This window comes from Crocodylus siamensis, chromosome 4 (genome assembly GCF_052110815.1).
Source record: "Crocodylus siamensis isolate JL-2025a chromosome 4, ASM5211081v1, whole genome shotgun sequence".
Classification (NCBI taxonomy): Eukaryota; Metazoa; Chordata; order Crocodylia; family Crocodylidae; genus Crocodylus; species Crocodylus siamensis.
In genome coordinates this window covers 215,454,568-215,472,380 of record NC_143398.1, presented here as the reverse complement: position 1 = coordinate 215,472,380, position 17,813 = coordinate 215,454,568, and positions in this window count along the sequence as shown.

Here is a 17,813-nt window from a genome sequence, read left to right as displayed (position 1 = left end):
AATATGCAATCAAAAACTCTATCAAATTCCATTCTCATGTGTAAAGGTCTCAAAGAAACCTAAGGCATCCTGGTTGAGGATCATGGACATAACCCACTCAGAAAGAGAACTGAGATTAAGTGAAACATTGTGAAGGAAGCTGCTTTAATATGTTAATTTTTAAAAAGGCACCTGGTTCCCTTTAGTATTACATTTTTGGAGTGTTATACACCATAAAAAGAACAAGTACACAACAAAGCATCAAAGTCTGTAAGAAACCCATTTGGACTGTCATGAGTAGAATGTCCTCTTCAAAAAGACAAGTCAAGTAAAATGTAATGGCTAACACAATGACCCAAAGGAACAGGCATCCACCTTCAGCTTCCTATGTGCAAAATGTAGTGTATTTTCTACCTATGGGGACTTTTACCATCTTTAATTTTTACTCATCCTCAAGAAGGGGGTGTGTGCCAGAAAGCTTGCAAAGAAAGATACATTTTTTGTCATTTCTTAGTTGGTCTAATAAAAAGCATCATCTCTGAACCAAGAGTTTTATTAGAGTCTTGCATGGCTGACGCAATTAATTTTTCCTGCTTAGCTGATCTTAATCACATTTCTGCTATGGTAAACCCATTTCCTCCCCTGTTACTTTGCTCTGCTGTTTCCTGCATTTGCTTCACAAAGAGAAGTGTCATTTGCCTAGCCCTAGTTTCCTGTACCACTGTGAATTGACATATATGCGGCCACAGGCACCAGAACACAAAGAGCAATCACATCTTCTACCTACAGTTTTTACACAGTGGTACATAAGTTGATTCTTCAAACAAGGAAACTACCAACAATTAGGTAGTAATGAAGTAAATGTATTTCCTTGCTTGATTTTAAAATTACAGTAAGAATAACACTAATGTAATGATAGAATAAAATTAAAATGAGGAAATTAACTGCCTACCAATCCTAATGTTGGTGTATAGGTCATTTCCTTATTCTAATATTTTTCTCAAGTAAAATTCCCGGTGGCTTCCAGAGTAATGTCAAAGTATTTTACAATAATAGTATAAAACCTAGTGGACTGCAAGCAGTGGTATAATCCTCTTGTACAATTCCTGTATCGTAAGGCTGTTGCCACTGTTCTTCAGAGTAGGTGCATAGAAGTCAAGAAGGTCCCTACATTTTGGAGGAAAAATTCTTCATTCTGTCAGGAGTATTGAATGGGGAGTCATATTAGGACCCATCTAAGTTGTTAGGACCCATCTAAATTGATCAACATGTGATAGATCAATGAGTTGATATATTCAACATATAATAAAGCAGCTCTTGACAAATGACAAAAATTTTACTATGGCAGATTCCCTTTAATGCTTCAATGTGAGGAAACCTGCTTCTCTGGAAAAGAGAGAAGAAAAGACATATCCTAAAACGAAAGTCTCGTCCAAGGAGTTAGAAATAGCCCTAGTTCCAACAATCTTCAATTAACAAAATCTCTTTAGCAATATTAAATACATGAATAGTGTTACCTTTTCCATCAAAACCAAAGCACTATTGTATGTTGCATTGATGTCATGATGTCCAACATCTGAGAGAGAGGATGACTGATTGATGAATAAATAAAAGCCCTGCAAGAAGCACCTGGAAGTGCTAACTAAAAGCAAATAGAATGGGAGTAATTGTCATTGCAACCTGCTATATCAATACATGAATAAGTCACACACTCTCCTTTAAGGTATCTGTGGTATCCTTCTTATCCTATTGGATTCCTTTATATTCTCCTTTTTCTATATTTTTCATTTTATATCCTTGAGAATATGACATCTTAGCTTTTCTCCCCATCATTTTCTGTTATTCCATTTCATATTCCTCTTCACTTATTTTATTCCATTTTCATTTCCTATCCTCCTAGCAGGCTATTTATAGTTCAGATGAAAGAGATTTGTAGTAATTTAACAAATCAGTCCTTTTACTGATCAGTCAGGTGGGAAGCAGACGAACAAGAAATCAATGAAGGGACTGGTCTGAATTAATGTGATTCACTCAGCACAGGATCTAAGTCTATTTTGATTGCAAAGTTTGGGGGGCAGGGACTGTCTTTTTTTTTTTTGCTCTCTGTACTGTGACCTAACATTTGATCTTAGACAGCACTGATCTTGCTCTGCGTATGAGACTCTTAAGTGTTAGCATATTTTGAAGGAGACAAAACACTGAATGATTTAAATATCATAAATAAGTAAAATAGTGCTTAGGTTGATGGCTGATCAGATTAAATTAGATCTTAGTTTATTGAAGAGTAGAAATATTTTATTCAGTTTAAAATCCACCCAGCAAGTAAAAACACAGAAATTGATTTTGACCTGACTATACTTGGAAAACCAAAATTAAGAGACAAAGGATGTATTTGTGGTTAAAATATGTCACTCAACTCAAAGACCTAAATTCTGTTCCTGGATCTGCTAATGCCTTCCTGTACAGCCTAATCAGATTTCAAGAGGGAAGCGGGGTTAGAACTACGCATTACATGGCAAATTTCTATAGGCTTGTCTAGGCTAGTGTCCTAGTAACCAGGAATCATCATAGTGGATCAGACTCAGGACCCAACTGGCAGCCCATATCACGGCTTCAACAATGGCCAGTATCAGATGATTCAAAGGAAGGCACAATACAAAATGCTGTAGATGGATGTGGTGCGGTCTGTCTTCTATGTAATCCTGAATCATTAGAAGTTGATATAAATCTCTCTCTAGCACTCTTGTAACTCTAAGCATTCTTGTATATTGATGAAATTTTCATCTCCTCACTGAGTCTCACTAAGTCCCTGACTTCAATGATACCCAGTGGTAATGAGATCCTCAGCCTAACTGCTCATTGTGTATGAAAATATTTCCTTGTGCCTGTTTTGAATTTGCCACATTTCTGCATTATTTTTGTCTCCATTTTGTCTTTGAGCCCCTTTGGTTTTATCTTAAATAAATGTGTTAACTTATGGACAATTAAAGTCATGTTTACATGGCCTCCCTACTGAAAAGTAAGGTTACCTACTCCAACTTCATCTATGTTCAAGCCTAGAAAGCAACCAGAGTAAACAGCACAGAAGCTGTCTCAGGCCCTTGCACTAATATCCACTAAGAACTTATCTGAACCATCTCTTCTCATTGCCAGACTTGGATGTGAGGTGAGCGGAAACAAGTGAGCAGGATTTGCTTCTCAGCAGCAATCCCAGGCTCAGCAGGGAGGCAATACAGATACTGCCATGTTAACTACTACAATTCTAAATGAAAATATAGCTCTCTACAAGTGCTTATTTCTGAATACCAAAGTATTTCTACAACTGCTTGAACCACAGACCACAAACTTTTGTGCGTCTTGAAACAAATATTTCTGCACCCCCCAAGGTTGAATTTACAATTGTTTTAACTAACTCAAGTTACATGATCAAAACCCTAGACTAGACAGAATCCAGGTAAAACCCAGATTTAAAAAAAAAGAATATTGAAAATTGAGGGAAAATTTGTTTTTCTGCCAAAGTTGTGAAACAATGCTTCATATCTTGCTTCAGGGCATTATCTGGAAGTGAGAAGAGTATCTTTTTTCAAACTGAGTCATGTTTTGCTATGGTCATTCATCATCCTACAAGTATTTTTCCTAATAAGGGAAATAAGCTTTAGTGTACTGATCAAGGTATAGTTTAAGAAATTAAATTTCCCTGCCCTTTTCCCTGAAATTCCTGTGGAATTTCATAGTCTCATTCGCATAAAGGTCTGTGTAGTATTATTGTGTACTACCACATATAGCCAGTTGAAAACAATGCTTTGTGGGAAAATGTGAGCACCCTGACGGCCTGCTGCTGCTGCTGCAGGTGGGGCTGTATGCCATGCAGGGGGCAGGTGAGGGACCCACCTCTCCCACATTGTCCTCCCCACACCCGCACACCCCCTCACAATCCACCCACAAACCCCATACCCCCACTCACAAACCCCCACACTCCCCACCAATCCAACCACAAACCCCAAAACCCCACATCCCCCCACAATTCACCCAGCCCCCCATCTCCCCAAAGACCTCAACCTCACAAATGTCCCCACAAACCCCACACCCCTCCCAAATCTCACACTTTGTATGCCCAGCCACCAGATGGGATGGGATTTGCTGGTGGGAGCCACAGCTTCTGGGGCATCTATCACACTTCAGCCTTGCCTGGTGCTCACACCAGTGCTGGGACATGCAGCCCCAGCCTCCCAGGAGGGAGGCTTCTTGGAGGGTATTTGGTGGGGTGTGATGGGCTGGGGGTAGGTGGCAGCTGTGTGTGTGTGTGTGTGTGTGTGTGTGTGTGTGTGTGTGTGTGTGTGTATGTGTGTGTGTGTGAGAGACAGACAGACAGACAGACAGACAGACAGACAGAGATGGGGTCAGGGATAGAGGAGTGCTTCAGGTAGGAGAGGCTGCCAATCAGACTTAGAGCCCCCCTAGAGCAGCCTGTACAGAGGAGACCAGCCTGGAAGGGAAAGGGTTTGCCCAGCCCAGCACCTGAGCCCCACTCAAGGAATTCCCAGAAACAGCAAGAGGATTGCTGGGGCCTGGGCACAGATGCAGGGAGCAGAACAGCAAGGGCTGGCACTGCTCAGATCCACAAAACAGCAGGTGGGATAGCTGCAGCTAGACTCGTGTCCTGGTGCTGGGATGGAGCTGCTCCTTGTGTCACAGCTACTTGTCCCTGGGGAATGCCTGTGCCACACTCACTTTGGGGCACAGCAAGTTACCCTGGGAATGGTAGGCATGCTGGGGCTAGCACTGTGCTGGTCCCAGAAGCCTTACCTGGGATCCTGGGGGCAACCTGATGCTGCAGCTGCAACAATGCTGGGTGGAGCCTGACCGGCAACCACAGCATGGCTCTGGGTGGCCCACCTCTGCTTTTCAGCAGTGCATGCTGGTCAAGTATGCACTGCTCCAGTTTTTTTTTTCCACAGGTTTTTTTGACCCCTGGCTATCTGGGGGTCAAAAACACCCACAGAAAAAAAGACTGGAGCAGTGCACGCATGTGCAGCATGCCCTTGCATCACAGAGACTGCCTGACTGTGTGGTATGTGACACTGCATACTGCATGGCCACACTCATCTGGACACACCCAATGAGGCACTTCAGTAGTATTCCCAAACTGATTTTTTTTTAAAAAGAAATACATTTTCCATGAAAGAAATATAAATTTCCTAAAGTTACCATGTCAGGGGTCAAGGTAAAGTTCACATTGATCTTTCCACTCAAACATAATGGTCCAGAGAGGGACTTAGGAATTACAGTAGACCATAACCTGAATATGAGTCAGCTAACAGCAAGTCAGTAGCACACTGGGTTGTATCAACAGAAGCATCATTTGCAAATCAAGGGAAGTGATTCTTCTGCTCTTTTCAGTACTGGTGAGGCTCCATTTGGAGTACTTTGTCCAGTTTGGGCCCTCGCATTTCAAAAACAATGTGCATAGATTGGAAAGAGCCCAGTGCAAAGCTGCAAAAATTATTAGGGCCCTTGGAAGCAAGACTTATGAGGTAAGGCTGAAAGAAAAAAGGTTAATGAAAAAACAGGTTAATCAAAGATTCATTTTCTATCAAAAAACAATTTTGATGGACCATTTCAACCAACCCTACAGTTGAGTAGTAGCTATGAGGTGGTTATACTTAAGTGTATAGAAGTAGGCTTTCAGATGTTGAGGAACTTTCAAGGATAATGTGTTATACAAACTCTAAAGCTGGCTGGAAAATGGAATTTCCTCCTGCTGAAAAAAGTCACACACACACACACACACACACATTGTATATATAATTTCTCCCAAATCAAGATGGAAAGTCAAAAAGCCAAATGTTTTTGTGGGAGGAGAAACTCTGAAAGATTCCATGTCAATAGAAATAAAACAGAAATTATCATTTTGCTCCCAAGTGATGAAGTCCATGAGCAACTCCCCCCCTACGGCAGCCCAAAACATGAGGTAGACAACATGGGAAGGAAGTTGCCAGGGGAACAGAAGGAGTCCAGAATGACAGGAAACCAGACAAGCTAGCCTGTCTGGTTTCCACTGAAAGTTTTGCTGGAATTGCCACCTACCCACAGAAATTTCGATCCCATTAAAAAAGCATTTTGTGACAGAGAAGTCTTGTGTTGAAAAATTTTCAGCTAGCTCCATTACATGCATCTGGTGGCTGGTGATCAACAACTGATGGGTAATAAGTCACTGTGGTCCCTGTTCTCTTCCTTGTGGACAAGCATGCATCACACACACATGTACACATAGGTCCCCTCTACAGGTGCAGGTAAATGTGCAACAGGATCTAATGTGCAACCCACACAATCGTGCCTCCTGCTATGCCACATGTGTATGCCAGGAGGTGCAATCACGGGATCGTGTGTTAAATCCCATCGTGCTTTATTGCCAGTGCAGGGGGAGCCCAATCCCAGAGTCTCCCTGCATGGGCAAGAAACAAGTACCTTTGGGGTTTGGGGATCATAGGAACCATGATCTCCCAGGATCAGGGGTGTGTGAAACTCACAACCACAATCCCCAGGGCTCAGTGTGTGTGAAATCTCTGAGCCCTAGGGATTGCAGCAGGCATGATCCCTAGTATTTGGGGATGAATGAAACACAATAGATGTTATTGGAATCAGACACCATTCCTGCATAAAGGGCGGTGTTGAGAGTTGAAGGAGGCACAAATACTAAATGGACTTGTGAAACCTAGAGGTGGTACCGCGAGATCAAGGAGTGGGTCCATTAGTCATTTAACAAATTAGATCTCGTTCTGTGACTAATGCAGCTCTTCATCGTATCCCCCTTTCACCAATCACTTCACTTGCACTTTTTAAGTCCATACACCTTCCAGCCCTTCTCCTCCATACCTTTGATTAGGTTAATGCATTTAAAGTAAAAGGAAACAACGTATGATACATCAGAAAGAGTTTGTTTCTTTCAAACTAGATGGTTATCTCAGTGGTGGCATCATCTTCTCACTTGCTAAAGCAAAATGAGTAATGTAGAGTCCCTTGTGACACCTTCCTATTCCCCTGCTTGCCTGTATTTTTTTCAATCTCTTGGGAAACAGCATGCATTTCAGTTCTTGAAGTACTTTTTTTTTTCCTTTTTGAAATCAAATGACTCATCTCTTAACAAATGAGAGAAAAAATAGCTCTCCCACCAGAAAGTAAACATGCAAGTTAAGCACCTGTTTCTAACAACTGAGTACTAGCCAGAGACAACAAAATGCCAGTAACTAAGCAACACAAATGTTAAGATCTTAAGAAATATATATTATTTTGTTTCAATGCAATCATTAATGTTTGTCAAGGTGAATACTGTATCACAAAAGGGGAATAACTACGTAAGATGATATATATTAAATGTGGTATTGTCTAATAAATCTGAGACAGCTCAGTGTGTACTCAGTGATTCCAGAAGCATGAGCAGATTCAGAATGGGCTGAGTATTTGTGAACCAAAAAATGTGCCAAACCTTCTCTCCTGACAATCCTTACTAAACAGTCTGAGTAGTTATACTGCCAGCCTATAGTCTGTCTCTAATGTATGATTTCTAGGCTGCCTGCCTGTGACAGTCGAGACCAATTGCTATCTTGAAACTTAAAAGCAAGATCTTATTAGCATGGAATGAAGGAATGAGCAGAAAGCTGGAAGTCAGAACTATGGAGAAGCTGCTCCGTCAAACTCTACAAACTTGGGAAACTACCTACAACTTTCTGCTGCATCATAAAAATCAACGTACTCGACCCTGGTCACTCTATGGATTATTGAATCCATAAGTAGGACCTCAGGTCCTCTACAAGCAATGAACCCGCCTTCAAGACTTGGGTATGTACCAGTTATCTTCAGCCCCTTGTTCTGCCAAGTGAAGAACCTGCCTAAGTAGAATTGGGCCACAGCACTGAAACCAGCAGACCTCCCTGACTAACCCTGGCATAGCTGAATCCTTTCCATCTATTCCGACTCCTCACCTCTGCAACATCTGGCAGAGAGGTAGGTGCTTGTGTGTACTCAGCATGTGCCTTGTCCCTCGCCTCCACCAGTGGGAAGGAAAATCAGGCAAACAGCAGAGTATTTAGCTATTTCACAGTGCTTACATGAGGATTACAAGTTTCCATGCTGAGTGAGCAAAGTTACATGCAAGTGTCAAGCATCATTGCCAGTTAATGTTTGTTCAGTACTTTGAGATTGTAAAGGACTATATGTATGCTGCACTGTTATGCAAGATCATGTGGCTAATGACTCCATACTAGACACTGGAAAACTATATTTTCTTTTTATCCCTTTCATTCCCTTCCATGTGTATGCAATCACACCGCTTAGAATTGGATACCATGTGGATACCCTTTCACTGAACATGTCTAAATCTAGTACTATTGCAAGAGAGAATACTGGTACACTACTAGTATCTTTTTCCTGGGCAGTTTCAGAGGAGTGTCACCAGAAGACAAGTTGATATATCTGCCAAGCCTGAGATCCACAGTTAATTTGCATGTTGTTGAAGATTGTAACTGCAGAGAAAAATAAAGATGCAAAAATTATGTTTGCATCAGCAGTTACGCCAACCATCTTTTCATAAGGATGAAATCCTCTCTCTACACTTGCCTGGCAGCTCAGCCATTTGGTGTGCTCTCTCCCTATCCACTACATTTCTCTTGTTCCCTCTCTACCAAAATTAACTATTTCCACTGAACTATACTATCCAAATCCCTACCTAGGTTGCCCATACATATGCTCCAGGGTGGGGGGTATTTTTTAATTAGAGAGTTCCCCAGACTGCCACTGTATTTAAAGTAGTTCATCATCATATGTATTAAGCCCCTGAATATTTAAAAATGGCCATGGGACACTTGATCTAAAGTTCATTTAACAAGGTTTAGATAAAGTGCATTCACAGCCATTTTGAAATGTGTGGGGGACTTAATACACATGATGGTGAAGTGAATTCTAATTGGAGTATGAATGAGCATGTCTAGCACAACTATCCCTGGGACTCTGCAACCTTCTCATTAGTTCAGTCTTCCCTATGATCTCTGATTTTATATATAGTTTATAAACCTCTATGTTTTAAAAGGGCTTCTTTCAGCTTCTGCTATTCCTTCTCGTTCTTGTGGACTCTCCAAATCCTAGAAACATTTCCAAGTACATTTACCTCCTCAAATATACTTTAAAGCACTTTCTGGCCTTTCAGGTTATGTCTTCACTGACCGTAGTGCCCCTGTGGTCACTGGTCATGGCTGAGATGCACACTCTGCTCGTACAAGTCAAACCAAGAAATGAGACTGTGAAGCTGCCCTGGGGTTCCCCACCAGAGCTCTCAAGCACACCTGAGACAGAGACTTTTAGAACAGCAGCAAGGGGTGTTCCCAAGGCAGCTTCACTGCCTCATTTCCAGGTCTGGCATTTTACTTTTGAATAATTCTAAATATAACTAATATTAGAGGTGAAACCACATCTAAGGGTACTTAACTGTACCTAAGATACTTATGTGTATGTTTTGCCTCTTGACGTCTCTCTAATAAGGGGAAAATGTAAGTGTTGAAAATAGAAAGCATCACCACCCTTGACTTGTAAACAAAATGAAAGTTATATCTGAAGGGCTCAGAAACAAATATACAAATAGACCTCTGATATGTAATGCAAATACAAAAGAAACTCAAAGTTTGAAAAATTATAACTACATTACAATGTAGTAAACACAGCACAGTATTATAGGTCAATGGTATATTTGGGCATATACACAAACATCCGTAGTAAACTTGGTATCAAACTTTAATAGTATATCCCCATATAATAAAGTGTCACGTGTAGGCAAAACAATAGACAAATCTAAGGTAACATAAACAGTTGCATTACTAATACAAGCTGGGAAATGGTAACTTCATTCAAGTTTTCCTTATGATTTCTCTAATGAGAATTTCTGTCCAAAAGTCCACAACTTCTGATTCTGAGCTTCGCTCTGATCTTCACATTTGTCATTAAGTTAAAGACCTACATGAATTGAAACAAGCTCCACAACTCATAATGTTTGTTTGTTTCTTAATTGAGTATGTATGGGGGTGTTTCAGAAATGAATGGCAATTTCATAATAAGAGCACATTTTTGTGCATTGATCATTTCTGGATCACATTACTTCTCTACAGACTTGTAAATGATGGGTGCATTCAACAAGGCCACCAATGTTTCCTGCTACTGTGTAGTTTCCCAATTGCAGACATACAGTTTGCCATTCCTTTCTGACACTCCCTTATATTCTTCCAGACATTGGGCAGTTCCTTTCTGCAGACAGTGCTGCAGAAAAGGGAGGAATCTAAAGCAGATGAGCACCAAGCAGAGCTACAGGTTCTATTGTACAAAGGCTTTGCCACCACACTGTAGAAGCAATATGCCTAATAGGTTCCTAGATAGCACTCTTGGACTACATGCCTTAAGAGACTCTCCAGTCTGAAATATCTGAAAATACTTTTCCAGTATCTAGTCCTTAGAGTGTTGTTTGTCTAATAATCCAAGTCAAATGCTATCAAAACTAACCTTTGAACCTTAGTTCTCATAGGCTTGCAACACAGCATGTACTGAACAGAAGCAAAATGCTTCTTGCTTATGAACAAAGTTCTTCACTTTATTCCTGACTTCTGAGTAAAGGTGTACTTAGCTGTTCAAAACCAGCTGATTTTAACTGTAATTTGAGAAATAGCTGATAAAAGTGTTGTATTCTATTCAGATAGAGAGACTGTAGCATCTTCAAAGTGTCATACACTTGTATGTACTTTCACATTTTTGTTTATCACTGTTTCTTGGGCAGCTGCTTTGTTTTTAATAAACTTTCAAATGACATCCTCACACTTCCCTATATTGTTCTATTAAAATGTTCCAGCATTACCATTTTATTCTAACCATATTTGTCTTCCTACTTCAAGACTGCAGCTAAAATAATCTGAGGAATTTTCATGCCCTTTATGCCTTCTTTTGCTCTTTTAGAAGATAATTTCTATTAGGCCTAATTTCATAACATTATTAAATAGATTTAGGCCACAGGGAGCAGGGGTCTAGGCAAAATGCTTTACTTGAGATTAGACCTAATTACTGCACAGTAAGCATCACTGTCTACACATGCAAATGTTTACTGCACAGTAAATTGCTGTAACTGCAAGTAAATTTGCTACTTGCAAATGCAAATAGCAAATTTATTCAAAATTATTTACGGCACTGGGGCACATGTGTAGACACATGACCAGGAGCAAATGTGGTCCTGGTCAGCCAAGCAACAGGGGATGGGAGATTGCTTCCTAGCCTTGGAAGGTGCCTGCTGCTGGGGCAAACTCCGCCACCAGGGCATGGGTAGGGACTATGTCCCCATGGTGTGGCAACAGAGAGCTCCTAGCCCCTGCTCTGTGATTGCAGGATCCTTCTCTTCCAGCGCCAGGTCTGCAGTCACAGGGCCCGGGTGGGGAGATCCTTATCTCCCAGTGCCTGCTTCATGGTCAGGGGGCCTAGGCTGGGAGATTCTTATCTTATTTCCCAGCTCCACAGTTGTGGGTTTGGTGCTGGGAGATTCTTCTCTCACTGGGATAAATAAGGATCCCCCAGCACTAGCCCCAAGACCACAGATCTGGCACTGAGAGGTAAGAGTCTCCCAGCCCCATGATCATGGAGTAGGGGCTGAGAGCTCCCTGCTACTGAGACAAGGGGACATTGTTCCCACCCAGGCTCTGGTGCTGGAGCCTGCCCTGGCATCAAGCAGCTCCTGGGGGCAGGGAACAATGCCAAAAGACAGCTGTCTCCTGCCTCCTGGGCTAGCACCCGCAGGGAGCCTAGAGCTCCCCCTGGCTGCTGCAGAGGCCAGGTATAGGGCCACAGGGAGTGCAAGCAGTCTCCTTCTAGCTGCAGCAAATCTGCTACTGTGCCCCTGTATGTGTAGAAGCATGGCTAGGAAAGTTTACCCTAGAGTACTTTAGAATAAACTGCTCCCAGATTATTTGTACGTGTAGATGAACCCAAGAAGTACTTTCTTTTGCAGTATTGTGTTGACATTCATCCATTACAATGTCCCAAGCAACTTGCGTAATGCTGGCATTATCAGCCAGCAAAGAAACTATTTTCCCACTTCTAATCTTCTCTAGTACCAATATATTTCACTAACATCATACTCTTCAATATGTTTGTTCTCTCCCATTTCAATGTTTCTGTAAAAAAACTAGTTAACATGCTGGTATCATAAAGTTCCTAATGCCCTCACCTCACCTATTTATTTGTGCACCCATTTGCATGTGTTGTCAGATAAATGCTTTGTTATTTTCTTCTTGCACAATTTCTATTATGTATTCACATGCTGATGGTAGGCAAGGCTCTCTCAAAGAATGTCTACTGAATAGCTGGGGTACCAGTCGTAACAATTTAAATGCTACCTGCCAATAACTGTTCTCTATGATTAATAATGAAATACTACAAGGGTAAAAATATTGGAGCATAGTGCTATGAATCATGTTATGTTTTGGTGTTTGTGACATGTCATGAATGTTTTCTTGTGGTTAACTGTACTGATATGTCATAAGTGGTCTCACTGTAAGGGCAACTTTATCCTGTATCCATTTATCACTGTACAACAGGCATGACAAACAACAGCCCATGGGCTGGATTCAGTCCTCAAAACCATTCCACCTGGCCCACTCCAGCAGACTAATGGAAGTTGGGGGCAGGGCAAGTGGAGTGTGGCCTGCTACAAAATTCAGGATCCCTAGACCCCAGCGGACATGGGCATCAGCAGCAGGGTATGAGCAAGGGCTGTGCAGATATTTGCCCTGCTGCTGCCCCCCTCTTTACACCACTAGACCTGGGACCTGGCCTGGGAGAACCCCCACATGATCTGGCCCAAGGCATGGGGTAAGTTTGATGCTTCTTTGGTATAGCCAGTGTTGTGCTGTCTGTATATGTCTTTATGGTTTGGGGTATGATTTTGTCAAGGAAAGGTGGAACACCTGAATTTCTCTTGCTTTTGTGACCCTGGGACAAAAAGAATTGCCACTCTCACACACAGGCAGAAATGGTCAGGCCCCAAGGCAGTGTCTACCTGTAGTAGGGAAATCAACTCCTCCATGAGCATTGTTACACCTTACACTGTAAGCTGCACAAATATTGATCAGTGTTAATGCTAGCTTGATTTTGGAGCAGTTGTATTTTTAGGTCAGCAGGGGCCCAGAGGACTGAAAGGTAAGAATCATGCCCCTCTCCTCCCATTCAGGCTTCCCCTTGCCCCCTGGAGCTCCCCTGGTCTCCCCCTATCCCAGGGGCTCACCCCTTGTCACTTGGGATTCCCCTCTGCCACCTCCCCACTCACTTGTGGCTGCCCTCGCTGTCTGTCATAGGGAGCAGGCAGGGAAGGGTTAACCTGTCTGCTTGGCCCCTGCTGCCTGGGCTGCTGCTTTTCTTGGGTCTGATCCTTCCACAGCATCCCTCTCCGCATTCTCCCCATCCTTTCCCCCATTTCTGCAGCAAGTGCTGCTTACCATCACCACCAAATTCAACTTGACAGTCTGCTGAAGAGTTTGTCCTTGGGATGAATGAGCTGCTTGCTGGGGTCAGTCATGAAAATTGTAGCTTCAAAGTAGCAGCTGCTTCTCCCATCCTGCAAGCATGGGGTATGTCCAAGAGTTACATTTAAACTGACCTAATCAGGGTTAGGCCAATCTAAATGCTTACTTGTGCAGGTGTTCACAGGGTTTAAATTGGCCAAAAAATGACATGCCCAATCTAAGTTAGTTCACCTCAGGAGGTGAACTTGGATCAAGAAAGAGTTAACCTGACCTACAACAGAGTTAACCCAATCTAGCAAATGCCTACACATGTTGACAACACAGCCCCAGGACTAAGAAAGCCCAGCCATTCACCCCAGCCTCAGAGCTGTGCTTTTTCTACACATCATTCATCCCCACTATACCCCTCCCAATCCCTATTTTTAGCTCCCCAACTATGCCCTCTGCTGCCCATCAATATCCCCCCTCTATCCTGCCAGCCCTGCCAAACCCCCTAGACCTGCCGGCCCTTCCAAACCAGCTCTTCCTTCCACCCTGAGTTACTTACCTCAGGCTGCCCATGCCACTCTTATCTCATCTTATTCTAAACTTCCCATGCCACTCTCATCAGCAGTGAATGCTTGCACACACTGCTCCCAGTCTAGGTTTAGGCGGCTTAAAATAAGCTGCCTAAACCAAGATTGGGTGTAGTGAGTGATTATATACACGTATGATCTCCACACCATGCTCTAGTGCTTGGACAGAGGTTACTAGTGGTAAACAGGCAGCCACCAAGGAAAAAAGGCCCCAACCTGTGCACATTCCAGTTTCTAGTAAAGATGGCAGTACCCTCTACATGCTGACGGCTGCAATATGCCCAGGTGGGAATATGGATATAATTGGCATATTAGAAGAATAATTGCATAACATGAATCAAAGTTCTGAATCAAAGTAAAATTATTTGAAATACTTACTTATTATTAGAATGCAAATGAAGGACTAAAGAGCAACAATAATAGCATCATTTAAAATATTACTCTAAAAATTATTTCGCTCTTCAATCTGAGGGGAAAAAAAACAAAAACCAAATGTTTCTTGTAATTTTTTCCCCAAGATTTCCAATTTGACTACACAAAAAATGGGGGAGACAAATTTTTAAATAAGTCTGGGCATTTTTTCCCTGGACCCTTATATGTCTATCCTCATTCAGTTTCTCCATAATCTTTTTTCCTTTGTTTTCTCCAGTTTCCTTGCTTTTATTTTATCTACCCAATTTCAAGGTATTCTGAAAGAAAGCTGAGAAATGTTGAGATATTATAAGCCAGACTTTTCACTGAATTAATAGGGTGCAACTTTAATCAGCTTTAGTAGGAGCTACAACAACATACATGAAAGCGGAATTCAGTCCTGAAGTGATCTTGTTGGAAAGAGGACATGATTTTTTTAAAGCTAGTTCATCATGTCTAAAAAATGTCATACACTATGACACAGGCTAATTTTACTGTAGTGTTATAATTAGCCCTACTGCGATCTTCTGAAATCTACTGTGTATCTTCAAAGATCTCTTTTTTGGAAGAATGTTTTGTCACACAACTTCTCTAAGATTTTTGTCTACATAAAACTCCTATATTTAAACAGTCACATTATAGCTTCAGATGCTTGCCTTGCAGAAAGCAGTAGCTACTTTTTTATACCACGACATTTCCCATCTGATAAGTAGTTGCTGAACCATGCAATGACTCAGAATAACGGTCTGTGTACCTAAATGAGTAATAAAGTGATATTCAGTACATCTCCTGACATACCAACTAATTCTGCAATCCAGGTTTATCATATGCACGTACATCCACTTCCTCAATCACATTTAGAATTTTTTCATATAGAGCAGATGTTACCATGAAACAAATCACCTGATATTCAAGAAGTGCTAAACATCTAGAAATGTGTTAGTGTACATGAGAGTTGCAGCTGATCTGAAAACCAAGTCTTTTTCATAACCTGAAGATTTCCCATTCAGGTTTTTGAATATTTGCAAAAACAAAATGGCATTTTTGACAGCTCCTACAGTAAGTGAATTTTCAATATAATACCCCATTTTAAATTAAGTAACAAATACATTTCAGAATAAATCTAATCAATTGTGTGTTTTTTATCAACTTTAAATTCATAGACTGAAAGGTCCAGCAACTATCTACATAACAGTACTGGGTGCATCTACACATGCATTAAGGTGCTTTTTCTAACGTGCATTAAATTTAGTATCTCCAATGTGAGGTACTAAAGATATGTGCATTAGGCTGCCTTAATGCACAGTAACAAATGTGCATGGTTTTTAAGTGATGCTTAATGTGCAGAAGCCTATTTCACTACACATTAGCATAATCACATTTTTTTATGTGATGCTTTAATATGCAGTAAAATAAGCTACTGCACATTAAAGCACATGTCTAGATATGCCCAGTATAATTCACTTTTGCACACATTTACAGCATAAGGATAAAATGATTCTCCTCCTGATCCAAAGCAGGACCCAACCTTTTTGGAAGGCATGCCACAAATTAGCTTAGCCCGCTTCAATCCCCCTCCCCTGCCCAATCCCTTGGTCTACTTTCTTCCCATTGCCCTAATCTGCTGCTCTGCTTCCTGCTCCCCCTCTACACATGCAGGTAAAGGCAAAATTGAATCTACAGGTTTCCCACTTTATGTGGGTTCCCTTGTTGTATATGTAAATTCACTCTTATGCAATGAACCTTTTTATACCAAAAATGTGTTATATGCAAGGTAAATTCACTCTTATGTAATCAGTGTGGTGGAAGCCCACAGTCAGCTGCTTTGTGCAGTGCGTTGTGGAAGAGACACGCACCAAAATATAGTCTCCTGTGTGGATCTGTGCTCCTTGTTCATTGTCTGCAACACATGTTTCTGTAGTTGTCATCCCCATTATGATAGTGCCCTGTGCTTGTGTGTACTGTCTGCTGCTGGCGAGTACCAAAATTGTCTTGTAAAAGTGGTAGAGATGAGTCTGGAGGTCAGTACAGTCGAGGTCTTGGAACGTATCCCTATTTATTACATTGTAAAGTAGGTTCTCTTTATGCAAATTTGAGTTTTCCAGGCATGCATGTACAGCATAAAGTGAGGGAAACTTGTAATGCATGATTCACACACTCGTGGCAGGAGGCACAGCTGTGGGATTGCACATTAGATCCAACTGTGCCTTATTGCTGGTGTAGGGAGAACCTGATCCTGGGCTCCCCCTGCATTGGCAAGGAACAGGCTCCCATGGCTGAGAGCCCTCTTTGCCATGGGGACTTTGCTCAGCCAGAACACAGTCCCGCACCTCAGTCCTGGCTGCATGTGTGGTACAGCTGGGATGGAGAGTCCCATCTGGTATGTGAATCCAGACACAGGCTTAGTCCTCGCTTGGCTCAGACACAGGTTCAACCTAATCCGCACCAAGGCCCCTGCCCCGCCGGAGCTTAGCAACAGGTTCGCACCTCTTGCAGCCCCAGCAGAGCCCACGCAGTTGCCAGCACCCGCAGGCAACCCAGGCTCGACCACAGCTACTGGCCCCACTCTCCCCAAGACAAAGCGTAAGGTGTTTGTTGTGGGAGACTCCATCCTGCAGGGCACTGAGGGAGCAATCTGCCGCCCCAACCCCTTAGCCCGGGAAGTCTACTGCTTCCCGGGGGCCCACATCTGAGACATTGCGGAGAGGATCCTGCAGCTCCTCCGGCCCACAGACCACTACCCCATGCTCCTTATTCATGTGGGCACCAATGACACGGCTCGGAGCACACCCAGCCAGGTCATGAGGCGCTACAGGGAGTTGGGAGTGGGGCTTAGGGGTCTGGGAGCTCAGGTGGTGTTTTCGTCGATCCTCCCAGTCTCGGGCTATGGGCTGAGGAGGGAGAGGAGGATCCATGCAGTGAACCAAAGACTGCGGCGCTGGTGTTAATCGGGAAGGCTTTGGCTTCCATGACCACAGCCCGCTCTTTGGAGAGAGAGGCAGCGAGCTGCTGGGAAGAGATGGCCTCCACCTCTCTCCCCTGGGGAGGAGGCTCTTCTCAGCCAGGCTGGCTGACCTGCTCCACCGGGGGATGGGGGGACAACTGCCCCTGCTGGCCCGCTGAACAGCCCTTGCAAAGCCAGCGGACCAAGGCACTTAAGGGGGCACTTAAGGGAGCCCACCCCTGCCCCAGCCCTGGCACAATCTGTGGGCAAGGCAAGAGCCCCCAAGGGCACACTTGCCTGCCTGTACACTAACGCCAGGAGCCTGGGCAACAAGCAGGACGAGCTCGTCCTCCTGCTCGGTGC